Genomic DNA, 10,291 nt, shown 5'->3' on the forward strand with positions numbered 1-10,291 from the left:
CATCGAACGCATTCCCACTGACCTATGCGGACACCAAAAAAAATCAACATCAAAAGTGTAAGTCGAGACACGCAGCCTGTAAGGAGCTGTTATATATTTTTTTTCCGACAGAGACAATGTTATTTTACGTCTGAGAAAGATGAGAATATGCACTCAACTTGGCCTCCAACCTTCGACTTACATATCCTAATATGAGTGTTTTACCCTTGGCCACAAGCTGAACAATCAATAGGGAATCAAATGGGAATCAAAAGAAATAAAAGTAGTTGATTTTTTTTTTACTTCCACCTGAAGTGTTCTAATCATATTTAGAGATTTGAAAAAGATTAAGTGCAAAACAATTCATAATTTAATAAATACTCAAGGTGGGATGCCTTTAGTATTAGAAGGAGTTTACATAAAGGATTAGAGGAAGCTGTCTGAAGCATAGGATCGTAAAAGTATAATTCTGGAAAGTAGAAATATTTTCCTCATGAAGGCAATATGAACCCGTCTCCAAGTCGGTTAAAATGTCAATTTAAGAGTGAAAAAAATACAATAATATTATTTTTTCAATACTAAAAGATTACGTAATTTTTAAAATCCCTTTTTCTAACTGTTACAGTAAAAATTAGCTGACACTGATATGAGCTTTAAAAAAAGAAAATTTAAATTGAGCTTCTTTTTTGCGCAATATCCACTAAACGTGCTCAAAGCGCTTTACAAGGGGTCCCTGGCCAACAACAACACATAACATGCAGGACGAGACATGACGCCTGTTAGACGATATTACAATTTTTTGGGACAGAGACAACGCTGTTAACGGCCAGGTACTCGTTTTACACCTGAGTACGGTGAGAGAATATGAGTAAAGAGCCTTTTCCAAGGACTCAATATGCGCCGAGCGAGGACCTTTCGATCCGAAAGCGAGTGCCATACCAAGAGACCAAGTAGCCGCACTATGTTAGAAGAGCTTAGAAAATTGGCTCTACTTTTTTTCTGAGATTGCGTTTTGGAGATAATCCATATACCTACCTATGTAGTAAAAATGGAAAATACTCGAAATATTTTGTTTCGTTTTATGTTTTATGAATTTATTTTTTTTTTTCCAATTCGAGCGGCTCCCTAGAATGATAATAAGATTATGATTATTATCATTAATAATAATAATAATAATAATAATAAATAATAACAATAATAATAATAATAATAATAATAATGATAATAATAATAATAATAATAATAATAATAATAATAATAATAATAATGTAATAATAATAATAATAATAATAATAATAATAATAATATAATAATAATAATAATAATAATAATAATAATAATAATAATAATAATAATAATAATATAATAATAATAATAATAATAATAATAATAATAATAATAATAATAATAATAATAATAATAATAATAATAATAATAATAATAATAGTAACAATAAGAGAAAGAAGAAGAAGAAGAAGAAGAAGAAGAAGAAGAAGAATGATGATGATGATGATGTTGAAGATGATGATGATGATAATGATAATGATAATGAAGATGATAACAATGATAATATTTATGATAATAATAATAATAATAATAATAATAATAATAATAATATAATAATAATAATAATAATAATAATAATAATAATAATAATAATAATAATAATAATGTAATAATAATAAAGATCATGATGATCATGATAATGTTTTTAGAACCTATTTTCTCTTAAACGATTCGATACGATAATAATAATAATAATAATAAAAACATGCTGAACAACTGGCAGTCGAGGCAGGGTGATTTTTTGGAATATTTTTTCTTGCATTTTTCTGTCTTGTTTTGTCTTGCACTGTTTCATACTCACTTTTTCAGATCTTTATGTAGCTATAGTATCATTGTTGTAATCAAAGAACTATCCGTCCATATCAGAAAATTATTCAATAAACACACTGATCAAACGGCCAAGACTTTTCTCTCCTAATTTCGTACTTGTAAATAAGTGCAGAAAAATTAGAAGTAGTAACAAAAACAAACAAAAAAGATTTATGACGCTGTCTTCATCAATGCTGCAAATAACATAACATAAAATCTGGTATAGGGAAAAATAGGATAAAATCCCTTGAATGCCCATAATATTAATAGTAATGCCATAAATCTATTGATTAAAGATTACAATAATGATACACTGGTAAAGATAGTATTTCAACTTAAATGTACTCATGTAAATGTGGTGTACAAACATATATCTTTAACCGTGACATGCAAAGCACACACACACACACACACACACACACACACACGCGCGCGCGCGCGCGCGCATATAAAAGATAACCATGATAATATAACAATGCATAATATATACATACAAGACTGAAAGCCCTGTCAACATTAGTGCAAAAAAGTATTATTCGTCATATATAAATCTCCCATCATATAATTCTCTGTCTATTAACACCTTTATGGACCTCGGAAACAAACAGATGTCGTTCGGGATTAGATTCCGAGTCTTGAAGTGCTACGTGTGGCCAATCTTGTTATACGGATGCGAAAGCTGGACTACAAATGCAGAAACACAAAAGAACATTGAAGCTTTTGAAATGTGGTGTTTGAGAAGGATGCAGAGAATATCGTATACTGCACACAAAACGAACGAGAAGTGCTAAAACAAACATACCAACAAAGGAAACTAATGCCCTTAATAGCGGATCGACAACTATCCTTTTTCGGACACATAGTAAGGAAAGATAAGAATGAATACCTGGCAAGTTGTGGAAAAATACCTGGTAAACGCGCCCGGGGGAGACAAAGAAAAACACTCATAGACCAACTGAAGGGCTTCACCAACCTAACAATCCAAGAGCTGTTTGAAAAAGCAAGAGACAGGGAGGAATGGAAAGAGATAATTCATGCAGTATCCGAAGCCTGGACCAGGCATGGAACCTAGAAGAAGAAGATTAACACCTTGAAAATAATCTATAGATTTTGCATTCTTTGTTTCAAATTTCAAATTGTTCCATTTCTGGACAATACGAATACCGAACTAATATGAACGAAGAAATACAGTTTACGACAACAACAAAAAATGATTACTTTTCCTTTGACTTTAAATGCCAATAGTGCATGAACTTTCTGATGCATTGCAAAAATGGTTAGAAATAATATGTTTTTTTTTTAAAAAAACAAGTTTAGCACACTAATCGAACGCGAGTGACCTCAGGCCTAACAGGTTGTAACTAACAAAAATAACGTTAACACTATAAAGTGAATTGGAGTGACCTCATGCCTAACCGGTTGTAATTAACAAAAATAACGTTAATGTCACTATAAAGTGAATTGGGACAAGAGATTGGTGATTCAATTTCTCTACAAAGAAGGAATTCGATACATTTTCTGGAAGGCCAAACAAAGTTATTAAATATATTTAGGGGAATCCGACTAACGCGAAAGAAAGATGGTGGAGTGTCAACAATTTTGGTGGGGGCCGATTGGACGGCGCTTTCTTTTCTTGCAAACCGAAATCTAGGTGATGTTATGCAAGTAACTAATATTAACGTGCATTGAGGAGATATTTTTTTCCGGGATGGATCCATTAAAAGAAAGAAAACTGAACGGGAATTTCTCAATCAGTCTGTTATCAGACAAAATAGTCACATTAAGTGGTTTTTGGACTACCAAATCTCTGACGTATGCTAGTTTCTCCTAACGAGACATCATAGTAGCATTTTTATACATTTGAAATGTTGTACAAATCACTATATAACTAAATCGTCCACTTTGGGTGCGCCCCAAACATATTGGCCTCTTGAATCGCCTTGCCACAGCGCAATTTAGCGACATTAGGCCAAAATGACGGTCCCTTCATATTCTTGACAGTTTTATCTATCAATAATATATGAATGATTAATAAACTGGGGAGTTATTTTAGCAAATCAATGGCCTAAAATAATGAGCAGCAACCAGTCTGAGCAACTATTAACAAAGACGTCTCAGTTTTGTAAAAAAAAGGCGCTAAATCGGGATTAAAATCCCTCTAAATAGCAATTTGAACTTTTAACTGCCGTACTCTGAAGAAAAACACGTATTTAATATTTTGGCCAGAAAACTCGTCCTTCAAATATCGATCAATTCAAATAATAATAATAATAATAATAATAATAATAATAATAATAATAATAATAATAATAATAATAATAATAATAATAATAATAATAATAGATCTTTATTGTCCATAAATATGCAATTTGTCATTTAGTTACACTTGTTATAACGTTAAACGATAACTGTAACATTGAACAGATATTTCACTCCTACTTATTTTCTCTCTCTCTCTCTCTCTCTCTCTCTCTCTCTCTCTCTCTCTCTCTCTCTCTCTCTCTCTCTCTCGATAGATAGATAGATAGATAGATATTTGAAGGACGATTTTTCTGGCCAAAATTTTAAATAGTGTTTGTTCAGGGTACGCAGTATTGAATTTAAATAAACTGGTAAGAAGGCTTTCAAGATATCAGAGGCAGTAATCTTGAATGTACTACACGACTTTTATAGCATTTTTAGGCGCTACCAAACTTAATTTCCTACCTGATCTCAAATTCCTTATATAATTCGATTATATCTTGAAATATCTTGGTTCTCCTGAGAATTGTGACAAAGTGTGACTAGTCGTTCGTTGTCAAATTCCGGTTCTTTTTTCCATCAATTTTCCCTAAGAAGAAAAAATAACTCGAGCATTTATATAGCGCTATATCCACTAAACGTGCTCAAAGCGCGTTACAAGGGGCCCCTAGCCAACAGCAACACTTAACATTTAGGACGAGACATGGCGTCGGTTTGGCGATTATATCACAAGTTTGTTGGGGGGTTTTTATCAACAGAGACGACACCGTTATGGCCAGGTACTCATTTTACACATGAGCACGGTGAGAGAAATTGAGTGAAGAATCTTTTCCAAAGACGAAACTATGCAACGCTCAAAGTGGGATAGATTCGAACCCTGGACCTTGCGTTCCGATGGTGACTGTCATACCGCTAGACAACATAAGAAAGTGCACGAAAGTTGGTGACCCAAACCTACAATCTGATCTAAAAGCAATTGAAGCTGCTGTCCTGCGCTGCGCTGCAAGATTTGTCTTCAGTGACTACAGCCACCATAGCAGCGTAACAGACATGATCACACAGCTTGGATGGACTGGACTCCCTTACAAGACAGAAGGAAAGAACAACGACTAACTCTTATGTTTAAAATTACAAACAAAATGACGGCCATCTCACTGGAATACCTAAAACATACAACAAAATTTACGCATTCAAGTAATAACCCACTCAAAAACACTTAAACACCTATCTGCAAACGCAAACATCTTCCAAGTACTAAACTGCACCCTGAACTATCAAATATACTGGAACGCTCTTCCCGAATCACAACAGATTTTTAAAGTTTAAGCGAAGATTATCAAACTAAAGGTAACAATGGCTGCCACATTCAATAACTCTCTCCGCTCTCGTATACAAATACTCAAAACATGGAAGAAATTTCTTGAAGTCACGCTTTCTACTTTTCCGGTTCCAAAATAATTGGAAGTGTGTATGCAATTAGTCCTTCATAAAGACTAATAATGAAAAGGTTACATATTGAATCATAAGGTGGCATAACTATTTTAGTAGCAGGGTGTGTAGGCAGATGCTTAAGATTCTTTACCTTTCCATACATTTTTGTCTCCATTTATTGTTGATTTGAAAACTTTTGTTTAGCTAAAGTGTTGCTTCTGCCGATAACACGACTGGATATTTATTTTATATGTCTATAACCATGTTTTAAGGTTGAAACTTCTCTGATTTATAACTATCAGCCATCTAATCTTGAAAATAAAGGTTGAGAAGTTTTTGAGTCGCTTTTCTGTGATAATTTTTTCGTCATCGATCAGAAGTGACACCGTGGACACTAGTCATGTTTGTGTCAAATTTTGGGTCACAAGCTTCATATATCATCTTTCAGACAAAAAATGCCAAAATTTATGGTTCCAACTATAGCATATGCCCTTAAGGAACAAAATTAGAAACTTTAAAATTAGCACTTGGCATATGGCATCTTTTACCTTGGCTCAAATAAGAATATTATTGTCCCAAGTTGGAACGGAGTCGGCGAGTTAGAATTTTCTGCTTTAAGGGAGACAACAATATTATTTTATTTTAAAAACTTAGTTATTTCCCTTCGTTTTAACTTGCTTGTGCCAGGAGTGTGGGAGTGAATTTTTAATTCAGAAAAGTGAGTGGAGCAGGCACTTATGTTGGTAACAACAAGATATGAAGTGAGTAGAAAAGTGCCAGAAGACAATAGAGAATAAAATTATTTTTTTTCCGCGGCGGTGGTGGGGTTTGAACCTGCGACCTTATTGGTACGACAACTCCGCCTGGCAGGTGAGAGCGTGGCTCTACCGTGTGAGCTATCCACGAACACAAAAATATTCGTTTCAAACCCAAAGTCATTTCTAGATCCCTCTCTCACCCACTTCTTGAGATCGCCGATTCGTTCGCCACCATCGCGAAGTAATTTTGACCAGCAGTTAAGCTTAATAGCCAATATTCTCATCACAAACATATAACATAGAAACGATTGAGACATTGAGTATGCTCCGGTGTATGGGGTGAATTTTTAATTCAGAAAAGTGAGTGGAGCAGGCACTTATGTTGGTAACAACAAGATATGAAGTGAGTAGAAAAGTGCCAGAAGACAATAGAGAATAAAAAAATTTTTTCCCGCGGCGGTGGTGGGGTTTGAACCTGCGACCTTATTGGTACGACAACTCCGCCTGGCAGGTGAGAGCGTGGCTCTACCGTGTGAGCTATCCACGAACACAAAAATATTCGTTTCAAACCCAAAGTCATTTCTAGATCCCTTTCTCACCCACTTCTTGAGATCGCCGATTCGTTCGCCACCATCGCGAAGTAATTTTGACCAGCAGTTAAGCTTAATAGCCAATATTCTCATCACAAACATATAACATAGAAACGATTGAGACATTGAGTATGCTCCGGTGTATGGGGTGAATTTTTAATTCAGAAAAGTGAGTGGAGCAGGCACTTATGTTGGTAACAACAAGATATGAAGTGAGTAGAAAAGTGCCAGAAGACAATAGAGAATAAAAAAAATTTTTCCCGCGGCGGTGGTGGGGTTTGAACCTGCGACCTTATTGGTACGACAACTCCGCCTGGCAGGTGAGAGCGTGGCTCTACCGTGTGAGCTATCCACGAACACAAAAATATTCGTTTCAAACCCAAAGTCATTTCTAGATCCCTCTCTCACCCACTTCTTGAGATCGCCGATTCGTTCGCCACCATCGCGAAGTAATTTTGACCAGCAGTTAAGCTTAATAGCCAATATTCTCATCACAAACATATAACATAGAAACGATTGAGACATTGAGTATGCTCCGGTGTATGGGGTGAATTTTTAATTCAGAAAAGTGAGTGGAGCAGGCACTTATGATGGTAACAACAAGATATGAAGTGAGTAGAAAAGTGCCAGAAGACAATAGAGAATAAAAATTTTTTTCGCGGCGGTGGTGGGGTTTGAACCTGCGACCTTATTGGTACGACAACTCCGCCTGGCAGGTGAGAGCGTGGCTCTACCGTGTGAGCTATCCACGAACACAAAAATATTCGTTTCAAACCCAAAGTCATTTCTAGATCCCTCTCTCACCCACTTCTTGAGATCGCCGATTCGTTCGCCACCATCGCGAAGTAATTTTGACCAGCAGTTAAGCTTAATAGCCAATATTCTCATCACAAACATATAACATAGAAACGATTGAGACATTGAGTATGCTCCGGTGTATGGGGTGAATTTTTAATTCAGAAAAGTGAGTGGAGCAGGCACTTATGTTGGTAACAACAAGATATGAAGTGAGTAGAAAAGTGCCAGAAGACAATAGAGAATAAAAAATTTTTTTTAGTGTTGCTGTCTTTTTTTCTACATTCTCGACAGCTTTTATTCATCTTGGTTTCTTTAGCGTTAAATGGATAGTTGATAATTTCTTGCCACCCTTTACATAGGGCACTAGACTATCGCGAACTATCCAGTCACTACTACGATTGTGAGGATATTATTGAGATCGTTACCCCAGGTAGGGTCAAAGTAAAACCAAATGATAACATTGATGGATAAGAACAGAAAACAGCAAAGCGGTAGAAGGGTTTGTTTTGTTTTTAAGGGTTTTACGGCGCTTGCAACACATTAAGGTTATATCAGCGCCAGTAAAAAGGTAGAAAATGGGATAGTAAAAAGTTCTAGAATTACAATTAAAGCATCCAAGAATAAGGCAGACAAAGGGGAATTGGTTCAAATAGGGAACAGATGTAGATTTCAAGAGTACACTATCAGTGTACTTAGTTTGAGATCACCTAACTTCTCATCCAGACACAAGCACAGGCCCCCACTAAGAGGAATACACTCAAATGTTTTACAAATCATATATAATATAAAGAAAACACAATACAATGCATAACAGAGAGATGATTTACAAGGGAAAAAAATATCATCCCCAAAACTATAACTATACATTCGACTGTTTCCCTCCCAGCCAAGGAACTCCGGCAAGGATCAGGACAAAACTAAGTAATCTCATTCCAAAACAACGACAGGAAACAATTGGAAAACGGGTACGGGGGGATAGAAGACACAGCATGTACCTCCCTGCCCACTATGGGAGGTCAGGATCCCCACCCAGCGGTAGAAGGGGGGGGGGGGGAATAATAAGAATGTTAATAAAATTACATGCTAATAATGAAGTTGATGGTGATGAACAGCGAATTAAAGTACGAACCATCCCATGCAATTGGGTTCTTGATAAAATATAATCCTGATATGTCAACATTGCCAAACAGTAAGATTGGTTGACTTTTGTTGTGTTTTTAAGGGTTTTACGTCTGCAAAATCCAGATCATCCAACTGTGTCCACGGGTCCATTGTATGCCATTTCTTCGTCCTTTGGAGGTTTCCTTCTATTAGCCAATCAATGGCAAGGATGAACAGGAATGGTGAAAGCAGTCTTAATTCCAAAGTTATCAGTTCAGTAAGGTGATCTTCATGTACAACCCTGAAACTTGTTTCTTCATACATTTCCTTGATGAAGTTTACCAACTTATTATGTGCCAGAATTTTCCACAATATTGCTCTGTCAATACTGTCGAAAGCCTTCTCGTAATCCAGAAAGTTGACAATAAGAGGAGAGTTCCATTCTATAGACTGTTCCACTAAGACTCGCAGAGAGGCAATCTGGTCGGTTGAATGCTTTTTCCGAAAACCAGCCTGTTTGTCCAGCAGTTTAGCATGTTGCATTCTTAATTCTCTCTAGAATAATACGGTTGAAAACATCTCCTGGGATAGAGAGAAGAGTGATTCCTCTATAATAATTACTGAGGTCCCCTTTCTTTGGAAGCATGACAAGATGTCCTTCTTACCAATACTTTGGGAATATCCCGTCATTCCAGATTCTCTCAAACATTGAGCGAAGGGCCTCGGCATTCTTGAACAAGTAAGGAAAGACATGCAGCTTGTAACGAGTTTTCACAATTTCTCTTTGACAGAGACAATGTTGAGATAGCTGCTACTGTCAAGATACTCATTTCACACCCGAGTATGGTCAGAAAATGAGAGTAAAAAGCCTTTTCCAATGCTTTTACCTTCTACCTACAGTTTGCAAGCCACTCATCATACAGCACTGACAACCGTAGCCCATGAAAATGAGTACAATGAAGGGTCAAAATGAGTCTTTTTTAAAACAAACAAAAAAACTTGAGCTTTCACATAGCACAATATCCACCAAACGTGCTCAAAGCGCTTTACAAAGGGTTCCTGACCAACAGTAACATAATATAACATATAGAGCAAGACATGACATCTGTTAGGCGATATTACAATTTTTTCAGACAGAGACAATTCTGTTGACAACCAGGTACTCATTTTACACCCGAGTATGGTGAGATAATGTGAGTAAAGAGTCTTTTCCAAGGACTATGCACTGAGCGAGGCTCGAACCCAGGACCTTCCAATCAGAAAGCGAGTGTCATACCACAAAACCACATATATGCGCACAAGACGACATAGCTGGAGGCATTCAGTAATGAAAATGCGTAACAAAATGCATTTTTTTACTTAAGGTTGGCACCACTGCATGATACCACTTGACAACACACAAAAATCTGAAAAAGTGTGTGTGAAACAGTGCCAGATAAAGCAGAAAGACCACAAAAAATCCAGCCAGCCTAAAAAAGGGGCAGTCGAGGCAGGCTGATATTCTGGGATGTTTTTTTT

This window comes from Berghia stephanieae, chromosome 5, assembly GCF_034508935.2.
Source record: "Berghia stephanieae isolate SIO BIC M18660-M18661 chromosome 5, UCSD_Bste_1.3, whole genome shotgun sequence".
Classification (NCBI taxonomy): domain Eukaryota; kingdom Metazoa; phylum Mollusca; class Gastropoda; order Nudibranchia; family Aeolidiidae; genus Berghia; species Berghia stephanieae.